This window comes from Ambystoma mexicanum, chromosome 10 (genome assembly GCF_040938575.1).
Source record: "Ambystoma mexicanum isolate Mex_15411 chromosome 10, UKY_AmexF1_1, whole genome shotgun sequence".
NCBI lineage: Eukaryota > Metazoa > Chordata > Amphibia > Caudata > Ambystomatidae > Ambystoma > Ambystoma mexicanum.
In genome coordinates this window covers 592302668-592314986 of record NC_090932.1, presented here as the reverse complement: position 1 = coordinate 592314986, position 12319 = coordinate 592302668, and the positions used below count along the sequence as shown (strand labels likewise).

General features: G+C 47.2%; 1 protein-coding gene across 7 annotated transcripts in view; it reads left to right on the top strand.

Annotated features, from left to right (window-relative positions):
- Window positions 1–12319, top strand: part of KIF1A (kinesin family member 1A) — a 4129412-nt gene that overhangs the window by 636930 nt on the left and 3480163 nt on the right. The window lies entirely within an intron of this gene.

The following is a 12319-nucleotide window of genomic DNA, read 5'->3' as shown; positions in this document are numbered from 1 at the left end:
ATTTTGTACACATTTAAAATCAGAGCACAGTTAATTTGAAAACCTCAGTAAAACCAAATTGCCATAGCCCATGGAATATATGACAAGGAGCAGACTACCTACCATTTTGAAGTCGGCTAGAGGAAAACTTTGTTTTAACTTTCTCAGTAGATCTAGTTCAAAGTGACATGATTTAACTTGGGTAGATACTTTTTTTTCCCATTTCAAGATCAAAATGAAGATAAAACATTTATGACTAAGGCAAATCTCACGTGGCAACCAAATCATGCAGTTTATTTGACCAATGTTGAGTATTCTGCAACAATATCCTGGTGCAGTAGACTAACGTCATAATATGTATTTATGGAATTAACTTTAAAAAGTGGCCAGCCATTTACTTTTATGTGAACAATATGCATTCCAAGGCTACATCCACAACCCTTAGCCCAGAGGTATGCAAATAGCGTTGTATATCATTCAAATACAGGTTCATGGAATTTCCATCAAATTTGCATTCAGATCTCCCAGTTGCTCTATGTCACAGATGGCACAAGAAATACTCCAAGCCTCATAGACAGTTCAGGGTTTTGTTGAGATTTCAATTGGCCCTTTGGTAGTCGCTCTAATCTAGAAATGCACCTCCCTAAACCAGGCATCGTTAAGCCCAATTTAGTAGATATCTATTCTTGACCCCTACTGTCTAGGTTCTAGCTAATGCTGGAGGTGAAGACCTAAAGGCAGGATGCCTTTTCTGTCTAAGATTCCCCAGGGACTTCCTAGACTGTTTCTACACTATCCAATGGTAAGTAATCTAAAGGGGTATTGGATGCTGCAACATGCCCAGATATTGCTCTCCTTCTCTCTCTGATTTTCTTTTCCACGTACTCTCCTGCTGCAGTCCCATCCACCTCTACTTTGTCCCCTTCTTCATTTTCCTCCACTGCCCCTCAAATGTCTCTCGCTCCTAAGTCTTGGCTCCGTCCTTTGATGTTCATACTCTCTTTGACACTCCTAATCCCTCCGCCACACTACTGCCCCTTCCTCCCCACTACTTGTCCCTCTACCCCACCTCCATACCACTTTATTTATTTTATTTTATTGTTTTTTCATAATGCGCCTAATACCATACCTGAGTTCGGTTTCTAAGCACAGATTTGGGATTCGAAACCTCTGTTGCTCTGTGTGGTCTTGCTTCCAAGCCCAACGTGTTGCCCCCGTGCTATCCTCTGTTCACTACGTTTGGAGTGCTGGTAGTGTGGGATGCTTTAGGGGTTGCTCTTTTTAACTTATCTCCACCCAATTGTTGGAGGTAAGTTATCACAGAGCACACACATATTATTGGTAGACCCATCCTACCATTTTAAGAGGTTTGAACAGAGGCGGTGGACCTCCAAGAAGATCTGTTGGATGCATGAAGTCAGTGCCAAACTGTTGAAAAGGATGCAGAGCAGAGTCTTTGTCAGGGCCCCAGCTTGGGCTGCAGTTCTCTATTAGAAGGCCAATGCCAGCAAAGACCATGATTCTGGAAGAATGGACCAACAAGCCCACCTAAGTCAGAGAAACCCCTGAAGACATACACGCCAGGAAATGGAGGTTCAGCACTGTTCATTAGTTTTTAGAACAATAGTGTCCCTAGCTAGGGGTTGCAAGTCGCAGTTTGATTACAGAGCAGCAGGACACACCTCTGGAGTGGTATCAGGGACTCGCTCAACAGAGAAAGCATAATAAATGCAATCCAGTAACACAACCGCCACACTTGGGGCATCCGGAAGATGCAGTACTCTGATTGCAGGGTCAAGCAGCACAGGTGAACCCCTGGAAGTTTGAGAGACACAAAGATGCCTCCTGAAAAAAGGATCCAGGTGCCCATGCCGTGTCAAGGGAAAGGCGCACCACCGACGACTCCTCCTGGTCATCAGCCAGAAAGACAATCACTGCTGGGTTTTTAAGAGAGTTCAAATGATACTGGAACAGAGGTACCATTGATATTGGGTAATTTGTCTCTCTGGATGCTTCAAGATTGAATCCTAGCAGTTGACAACGTTCTCAGTGCAATGTGTCAGCTTTTATGCCAAACTGGAGGCTAGAGGGCAACCTTACCCACCTATCACTCACTTGTGCACCATTCAACCATTTGACTGCTAGCCAACCAGTGTTTGCCACCACATATCAACTTTGCCGGCATGACCATGGGCAAATACAGAGGGTGTAAATGCCACAGGAATCCCAAATGGTCATGCCCCTGAGTCGAACATCTGCATGGTAATGACTCTACATGGTAATTCCTGGTAACTACCCAATCATACAAGGCAACACAGTACAGTTGCCTTGCTACTGATTTACAAACAACTGGAGGTTCCCTAGGTCCTTAAATTAAAGCATCTCACGTAACCGCTACATTAAAATACTATTTTGGTATTTGTAGTTGATATTTGCATTTTGCATTTAACATTGCGTATAGGCGGGGGCGTGGCCAACTGGCGACCGATGAAGACGTGAGCCCGTAGAGCTCCCGAAGCCGCCAGCTACATCCTGCAATATCCTGCGAATTTGGGCTAATCCAGCCCCAAAAAAGGTTCCTACAGGGTGGCGGAACCCTAGTAGGAACGATATCTGCAACTGGAGCTGATTCCGAAGCGCCAATCCCGAGATATCGGCATTTAGAAGGAGAAGCAATCGGCGCCAAACGGAAATCAAAATGGCCGACAGAGACACAATCTAGACCCACAGGCGCTGCCTCTCGTGGAAATCGAAAGAAACTCGTCTGAAATTGGGAGGGGCCCATCCAGCAGATTCGACGCCAACCATCGCTGGGGGACTCAGCCGCCCAAGCTATCAGTGCTGACCCCCCCCACTCCCCGCGGTCCTTGCTGGGACGCCCATCTATCGGAATGACCCCCGGCTTCGCCGAGGCCTGCAACAACAACGGACTTTGCGGGACCAGCACGACAGACCAAGCAGAGCGGGCGCTCCGATCCTTCGACAGCAGCAACGGCCGCTGCGGTGCCGAACGAAGCCTGGTGAGCGGTATACGGCGGAGCCGGTAAGGAGGAAGGGGAGGAGGGGAGACGCGATCCTGAGACACCGAAACTTAGCAAACGGCACCCCGGGCTTACCGTCCGCCAGCCCGCCTACGCTTCCCCGACCTCTGCCAAGAATAACGGGGGGAAACACAAGAGCAGCACCCCCCCACACACCGGACATGGGCAAAGATAGGCTTAGAAGAACTGGAACTCAGAACACAATGGAACAATACACAACGCCTGCCCCGACATCTTCCACGGCCCAGAATAGAACCGATGAATCACCAGACCCTGAGGCCGACATATCCCTTAGGGACGTGATGAATGCTATCTCCAATTCTCGATCTGCCATGGAAGTCAAAATGGATAGCATCTGTACGGAGGTCTCTCTGCTGCGCCATGACCTGCAGAAATTATCATCTCGTACAGGGGAGGCGGAGGCGCGCATATCAGTGGCAGAAGACAATGTGAGAGGCATGGGCCAGCAAATGAATGCAGCACTAGGTCGCATTAAACTACTGGAGGAGAGGGTGGAAGAGGGAGAGGGCCGATCGAGAAGAAATAATATCCGCATCCTCGGCCTGCCAGAGAAAGAAGAAGGACCCAGCATGGAGCTGTTCCTCGAACAATGGCTCGCCGATTTATTCGCTCCTAAATCTCTCTCAAACTTCTTCTCAATTGAACGGGCACACCGGATACCAACTGGCAGACCAACTCCCGGAGCACCGCCACGAGCGATAATAGCCAAGATCCTAAATTACAGAGATCGCGACGCGATACTCCACATGGCAAGGACGAATGGAGCCATGACCTATAACGGCTCCAGGATAGCCTTCTTCCCCGACTTCACCAAAGAGGTACAAAGAGCAAGGCAATCCTTTGACACTCTCAAAAAGAGATTACAAGGGCTGAATGTGAAATATGGTCTGCTATTCCCAGCCCAGCTAAAAATCTTTCATAAGGGCACTACTGTGCATTTCACTGATCCAAGAGAGGCATGGAGCTGGGCAGAACGCAACCTAGAAGGTGAATGGGGCCCATGGAGAAGACAGGAAAACCGTAGAAATAGACCCCGACCAAACAGGCCACCAAATGAGCCGCCACAGCAACCGATGGAAGAAATAGCACAGAATGCCGACGCCTAAACACAACCGACAAACATACGGAGGCACGAGCAGGAAAGAACACTACTCAGAACGGCTGGCGGCTGCGTTAAGACACATCACGCAAGCCACCCCCCCGATTGCAATCGGTATAGAACAGACCCTGCAATCACCCGCCGTGGTACCACCAACCCACGGCGGCCTAAGCAAGTTACGGACTCTTCACTACGGCACCTCCACCGCCACAGTGACAAGAGATACCCCAAGTTCAACGGTTTGATTAAGTTTGGTTGTGTGGGCGACAGATGCTTCAGTTGGGGAAGGAGTATAGGGAGGGGGGTAAGTTGGGATTTGTTCACGTTCTATGCTGGCAACAAGGAAAGCACGGCTTAGACAAGCACGCTGAAATGGGAAGACAACAGGGCAGTCCAAACACCGATAGAGCAGGACTCCTCTCGTCTAAACTGCTACCAATGGCACAGACATACGAACAAGATAAGAAATGAGTGCGAAAGGGACAGACACCAAAAAACTTAACATCATGACATGGAATGTCAATGGCCTGGGAAGCAGTATCAAGAGAAGACTAGTAACACAATACCTGAATCGAAATAACCCGGACCTAATACTGCTTACTGAGACACATTTGGCCGGCACAAGATGCCAATTTTTCAAAAGAACCAAATACCGTACAGCAATACATGCAGGTTTCTCGATGGGCTCGAGAGGTGTGCTTATATTAATACACAAAAGAATCCCTATAGAGATATCCAACATAACCCAGGACACCGGAGGGAGATTTGTCCACATAAATGGAACGCTATGGAATCAAACCATTGCCATACTGGCGGTCTATGCTCCCCCGGCGCTCACAAATACCTTACTCGACGACATCACACCGATCATAGCCAACAACACCGCGGATATACTAGTTGTAGGTGGAGACTTCAATGATGTAATGGACATTAATCTAGATCGTACACATATCAGGGGGAGAAATCCGATGATACCGACGAAATTAGCCATCTTTGCCACAGCATTGGGACTGAAGGATGCATGGAGGGATCTGCACCAGATGGAGAAACAATACTCTTTCCATTCAGGCGCGCATGCATCGTTGTCTAGACTAGACTACTTCTTCCTCCCTGGTGTAGACATACATAAAGTAACGGAGGCAACACTCCAGCCCAGGGGGATCTCGGACCACTCACCGCTGAAGATCCTACTCGAAACAGAACGACCCAGGCCTCCACTGACTTGGCGCCTGAACTCGTATTATTTAGGGTTCAAAGAGTTAGTAGAAAAGATGCAGGAAGCCACTGTCTCATATTTCGAAACAAACCAGGACTCGATAGAGGACCTAGGAACCATATGGGAGGCGTACAAAGCAACCCTGAGAGGGGTAGTACTGAGCTGGACTGCTGCACACAAAAAAGCGCACAGGAAGGAGGTTGAAGACGCTGAAACAGAGGTCAGAAACGCTGAAGTGCGATATATAAACACAGGCGCATCAGATGACAACAGAGCCCTACAAGCGACACAAAAGAAGCTGCATGATGTCACACTTACCTGTGCGAAACAGGCACACAGGACAATGCGTACCAGGCTATACGAGACTGGAGACAAGGCCGGCAAAATGCTGGCGTGGCTGGAAAAAAGAGAGGAGGGTCAACACCAGATAAGATGTATCACTACCAGGAATGCAGAACAGACCTATACCGACTCAAGCATTGCTGAAACCTTTGCAGAGTACTATGAGGCATTGTACGCTCCCCCGACGACTGCACTGGATCCCAGCATCCTGGACACACTCACCATTCCACACCTAAGCGATACGCAAAGAGCGAGTTTGGAAACAGAGATTACAGAGGAAGAACTGTCGACAGCCCTATCCCAACTCCAAAATGGGAAAACCCCAGGGCCTAACGGCTTCCCAGTGGAAGCTTGGAAAAAGATCGGCAATGAGCACATAGTACCACAGATGCATAAAATGCTCCTATATGCCAAAGGTAAAGGAATTCTGCCCCCGGATCTGAGAAAGGCCACTATAGTGGTGATACATAAGGAAGGCAAACCAGCAAACATATGCAGCTCCTACAGGCCGATCTCACTTATAAACATAGAAGCTAAGATACTGGCCAAGACACTGGCTAACAGGCTCCAGACAGTCATACACACCCTTATCCATCCAGACCAATGTGGCTTTATGCCACGGAGATCCACACGAATGAATATCCACAGGCTACATGCCGCCATTGAGAAGTCTCCATCGCTGCGGGATGCACTAGCACTCCTCGCGATTGATTTCGAAAAAGCCTTCGATTCAGTCCACTGGGAGGCCTTGTGGAGCATTATGGGTAAAATGGGGTTGGGTGAGCAATTCATAGGCTGGGTCAAGCTGCTCTACAACACACCGACAGCTGAGATAAGGGTAAACGGGTGGACATCACGTAGTATTAACCTGGGTAAAGGGACCAGGCAGGGCTGTCCCCTTTCGGCAATGCTATTTGCACTGGCAATCGAGCCCCTGGCAATAATGCTGAGAGAATCACAGTTGTGGAAGGGGTTCCGGTGGGCCCGAGATTGGGAGGATAGGGTTTCCCTCTATGCCGACGATTTACTGATCTACATGAGTGATCCACTAGTATCATACCCCATCGTCACCCAAATACTAAATAGATACGGAGCATTTAGTGGTCTACGGGTAAACTATAACAAATCCATCCTTTTTCCGATCCAAGGAACTGATACGACAGCTCTACACAATTGCCCATATAGAGTAGAAACCGAGCATTTCAGATATCTTGGGGTACAGGTTGCGACGGACCTCACGCAATATGTTCCCCAAAATCTCCATCCAATCAGAGATAGATTCGCGAATGATGTGAAACACTGGATGACCCTACCCCTCACCCTGCTAGGAAGGGCGGCAATGTTTAAAATGCTCACTCTGCCACGATTCGTGTACATCCTCCAAAACGCCCCACTGTATGTACCCAAGATAGAATTCCTAAAAATAGATGAGACTCTCAGAAAGCTCCTCTGGGGTGGAGGGCATCCACGGATCGCGCTCAAAACCCTACAACGTTCCGCATGGGAAGGAGGTATAGGACTGCCCCACCTACAAACATATTATTGGGCAGCCCAGATGCCGGTGATAAATGATATCCTGCATAACAACCCTGAACTACCACATATTAAAGCGGATAGCCAGATGAGTGCCGGGCTCACCCCATTAGAGACCCTCTACAATAGTAGGGTACGCATGATCCCCAACACGATTAGAGCACATAGAACGCAAATATGGCTAGATGCACACAAGCACCTGGGATGGGATGGGAAACTCACGCTGGCACAGCCCCTATGGCGTAACAAACGTCTGCCGGAGCTAAGTAAAATCCCAAAATGGGCGACCTGGGAATCAGCTGGGATAACAAGGCTAGCAGACATAATACAAGATGGAGCAATAATACCATTCCAGACCCTGCAGGACAAATTCAACCTACCCCCCACAGAACACTTCCATTACAGACAAATACATCACGCACTTATCACATGTGAGATCGACCCACCGAACATTCCAGATTGCACACCAATTGAGAGAAACATCGTGGTAGATCGTATCGATAATAAAATAACCTCCACAATGTACAATGCAATAGCCTCTTTCGCCACAACGGAACTTACAGATCTGAAAGCAAAATGGGAAAGAGATGTGGGACCAATACAACCGGAAGAATGGATCAAAGCACTCATGTATCCGAGGGAAATTGCCATCTCGGCTAGAATCAGATTGATCCAACTCAAAATTCTACACAGGGTATACTATCCGAGAGAAGCTTTACATCAATGGGGGAGAGCAACTGATCCCAACTGTCTAAGGTGCCAACAGGCGAGGGGGACCTTTTTTCACATCTTGTGGGAATGCCCACGAATCCAAATTTTCTGGCAGAAATGTTGTGACAGGTTATCGGCAGTCATCGGCCGACGAATACCCATGGACCCCAAATTGCTATTACTAGGGATGGATGACGACCTAGACATCCTCCGATATGAGAAACTCATGCTGGCAACAACCACGGGACTCATAAAGAGGAATCTGGCCCAATTGTGGGGCTCACCCTTATCCCCTCAATGTGACCAATGGATAACAGACGTGGATATCTGTGTGCAAATGGAAATGAGAATATACACTACCAGAGGGTGCCCAGGGAAAGCACGCAAGATCTGGCAAAAATGGGAAGACACGTAGGGCTCTGCGAACTCATGAATAGACTTGACAGGGAAAGCACGCAAGATCTGGCAAAAATGGGAAGACACGTAGGGATCTGCGAACCCATGAATAGACTTGATAAACGTTTGGAGTCCTGCGAAGACTCATCTGCACAATGTATAATTTGGACGCCTAGTAACCCATTTCATGAAGGACCTAAAACTCTGAAACTTGCAATGTGCATGAAGAGCTATGCTTAGTGATTGCCTGTATGCCCGAGCGATGACTTGTTATTAACTTGTATGTATATGTTTACGTTTATAAAATAAATAAAATATGTTATTAAAAAAAAAAAAAAACATTGCGTATAGGCGCATCATAAATACCCAATACACAAATAAAAGAGGAACAAGGGCTCAGGGAGAGAAAAATGATACTATGGGAGGGAATGAAGGGCAGCGCTAGGGGGTGAGGAAAGCACTCTGGGGGGAGGAATAAGAAATAAATGGTAACATGAGGGCCACATGGGAGAAAAGAAAATAGTTGAAAGCTAGGCCTGCAACAGTACACAGGTGCATTGTGCAACATTTGAAGGAAGGGGTGACAGTGCAAATGAGGGTAGGAGTGATAGGGAAAAGGGGGTCGAGCAACACCACAAAGGTGGAATGAGCAACGGTGATAGATGTGGAAGGAGCGACGGCACTCGGGAGGAAGGATCGTTGGTGCAATGAGGGGAGCAACAGAACAAGGGGAAGGAGGGACAGTGCAAGGGTGAAGGAGAGACAGCTCAAGAGGGAAGGAGGGACAGCGCAAGGCAGGAGGAGGGACAGCGCAAGGCAGGAGGAGGGACAGCGCAAGGGGGAGGAGGGACAGTGCACCAAGGGGGGAGAGAGCGCACCAAGCGGCGAGAGAGAGCAAGGGTGAGAGAGTGTGCAAGGAGGTAGGAGGGACAGCACAAGTGGGGATGAGGGACAGCACAAGTGGGAGAAGGGACAGCACAAGCGGGGAGGAGGGACAGCACAAGTGGGGAGGAGGGATAGCACACGAGGGAAGGAGGGGCAGCACAAGGGGAGAGAACACACCAAGGGGAGGGAAAGTGCAAAGGTGAGAGAAGGACAATGCAGGAGATGCACAAAGACAGAGCAAGGGGGGAGTGACAGCATAAGTGGAAGGAGGGACAGCACATGGGGAAGAAGCAATGGCGCAAAGGGGGAAGGAGCGGCAGTGCAAAGGGGAAAGGAGTGGCAGAACAAGGGGAAGGTGTAACAGTGCAAGGGGAAAGGTGCAACAGAGGGAGCAGGGACACAGCAAGGGAGTGAGAACGGACATCACAAGAGGGATGGGAAAGGAGCAACAGCACAAATGTGGAGTGTGACAGCATTGTTAAGTGGACACAGACACAAGAGTATAGTTTGGGCTATTAACTTTTATTCAAACAGAAAAGGGGTTGGTGGAATGCCTAACTTGCCCTATGCTAAAGTGGGGTTTCCCTACCTAAAAACACTGTTATTCTACTTCAGGATGTCCCAAATCAAATGTCAGTCTGTGTCCAAAACCTAGTCTTGCCCTCACATCTAGAATCTACAATGTGAAAGGATGTCAGCCAAAATTGAATAAGTGTTCAAAATAATAAATTTATTCCAACCCAGCAAAACCACAGCCTGGGTTTCCTTCCCGAATATTCAATCTGGTTGGTGGACCCAAAGGAAGAGGTTCTTTTACCTCTAAAATGTCAGTTCCCACTGCTTGGCTTCACAGTTAAAGGAATGGTTCGGTCAAAAATTTTTATTGACCCTACAGGTCGGCCATGTGTTTTTAAGCCTAACTCGCTCGATTTTAGAAAAATTTCCTATGGACCTTACCCGAGTTTTCTTCCATTAAACACACGCGAAAACAGGCAGAAGGGCGCCGCCATTTTGTGATAATCCTATCACTTGCCGCTTCGCCCTGTCTGACCTGCTTTTGCGGCACTAAATCATATCCCCCGCCCCTGAGCCTGACATTATTAAAACATTCATATTCTCCGCCTCTCTCCATGACGTTACTGTGCTGCGTAGGCAAACGCTCCCAGTCGTCTTCTACGCGACTTCACACAGAACCCGGAAACCAACACAGATCAACTCACAACACAGCGCGCCACAATTCGGAATATGAAACTGTATTTTCAAATCAAACAGCAACACAGTACATTTGGTAAAGTACATTTATTTAACATGAAATGTTTATAGAATATTCAGCAATTGGCATATTAAATCAGAATGTGATTTTTTTTCTTTTCTCTCTATCCGCAAATCCTGTTCCGTTTTATCATGAGTCACACGCTGTTCCTTTATGGTACACAGGGTGTTGGTTTTTGTTAAAAGAAGCACTTTGGTCGCACAGTGAACCGTAAGGCTGTTCCATCAACTAGGCACTAGGCCAGCGTAAAGGTTGATATGTTGCTTCTAGCCGCTAGTACCGCGTAAGGGCATATGGGCCTTTGGCGATCGTCCCATAAGATCGTCAAAGTGGTGCAGTTGTTTACGATAAGCTGCAGCTGGCAGTTGAAAAAACCATCTGGCGGGGTCTGAAACTGGTGGCAGTAGCAATAGGGTAGGATATACCTGTTTTGAAAACATAAAAAATTACAATTAGTCTCGCCAGCCGATCTTTATTAATATTATTCATTTTATTTATTACGGCCGATCTGAAACTATTTGCTTTCAAGGATAGTGCAATGGAGTATGTTCGGCTCTAAAATCAATGCGAAAACTAACGAAATAAATCAAGGTTAACACACAATGAGAAACGACTGTTTGTCTACATGCGTGTGGAATGTGGACCTGCATGCCCATGTGCCCGGTACAAAGATGATCCCACAAACGTTTTACTTGCTCTTCATTCATTCACTCATCCATTCATTAATTCTTCATTCCGTTATAAAAGCGTCTAAAGAGTTACTTACATTATATTTGCAATTTCCATTGTGTCTCTGCATAATGCAGTCCGTAAATCCCACTGTGCTCTTGACAACGATTTTTCGTATACTGAACTAACATGAAACTCGGTCTAGTTTCAGAATTTTCTGCCTTATCGTCTTTTACGTTATTGCACCCCTCCTTCAAATGAAGTCCTTTCGGCTTGGTCCCTGTCTCTCAAGGTAAAAAAACAATAGAACCTTATACTGCCAGTGCGAGTTGTGGGCCTCTTCAGGCCGCTAGCTGAAAATCAAAGCCGCTGACCTTCACTCTAAATGAGCATACATTCTTACTTTGAAACATCCTGTGTGAAGCCATCTTTGAGAACTTGAATTTTTGAATCCATCTATGTACTAGGCCTCAATGTGCAAATGTGAACTGGCTTCTCTCCCATCTGCAACGGCTCGCTTGGTGCGTTCTGAGGCCCCCAATTTTGTCCTCGTTGTCCGCGAGCTTTGCAGCCCTAGAGAACCATAACTATGGAGACATTGACTTTTTGGGGGAAGGTCAGGGAAAGTATAATGTACCCGAGGAGTTGAGTTGAAAGTGAGATTTATTGTTTGTTTCTTTTATTATTTGCAATACGCAAGCCTCCCCTCGGTTAACAGTGCGCAGCATTTACATGAGATTGCGAAACTTAGTTACAGCAACAAAAATATATACATACACATATTGACAAGGTCAGCGATATGAGGTGAATAGAGAGAGAAGTCAAAGATGACACCCAGGTTGTTCGCCACCCAGGATGGTGAAGGGAGGGGTTAGGGTTTGCATACTTTGTATGTACACTGTACAATAACATTTATTTACAAAAAGACAATCATATTACAATTATTTAAACCGGGATTTGTACTTCACAACCAGCTCTGCTTTGGGTGGACATGGCACAGTGGCAATGTTTGGTGGCAATGCATCAGTGCTCTGCACAGAAACGTTCAAAATTCCATACCTGTGCTTCTCGAGTACAGCAACAATAAGGCTTTTTACAAAGTCGAACTCCATTTCCTCATAGACTGGTTTGATCACCCATTGCTTAATTCTTTT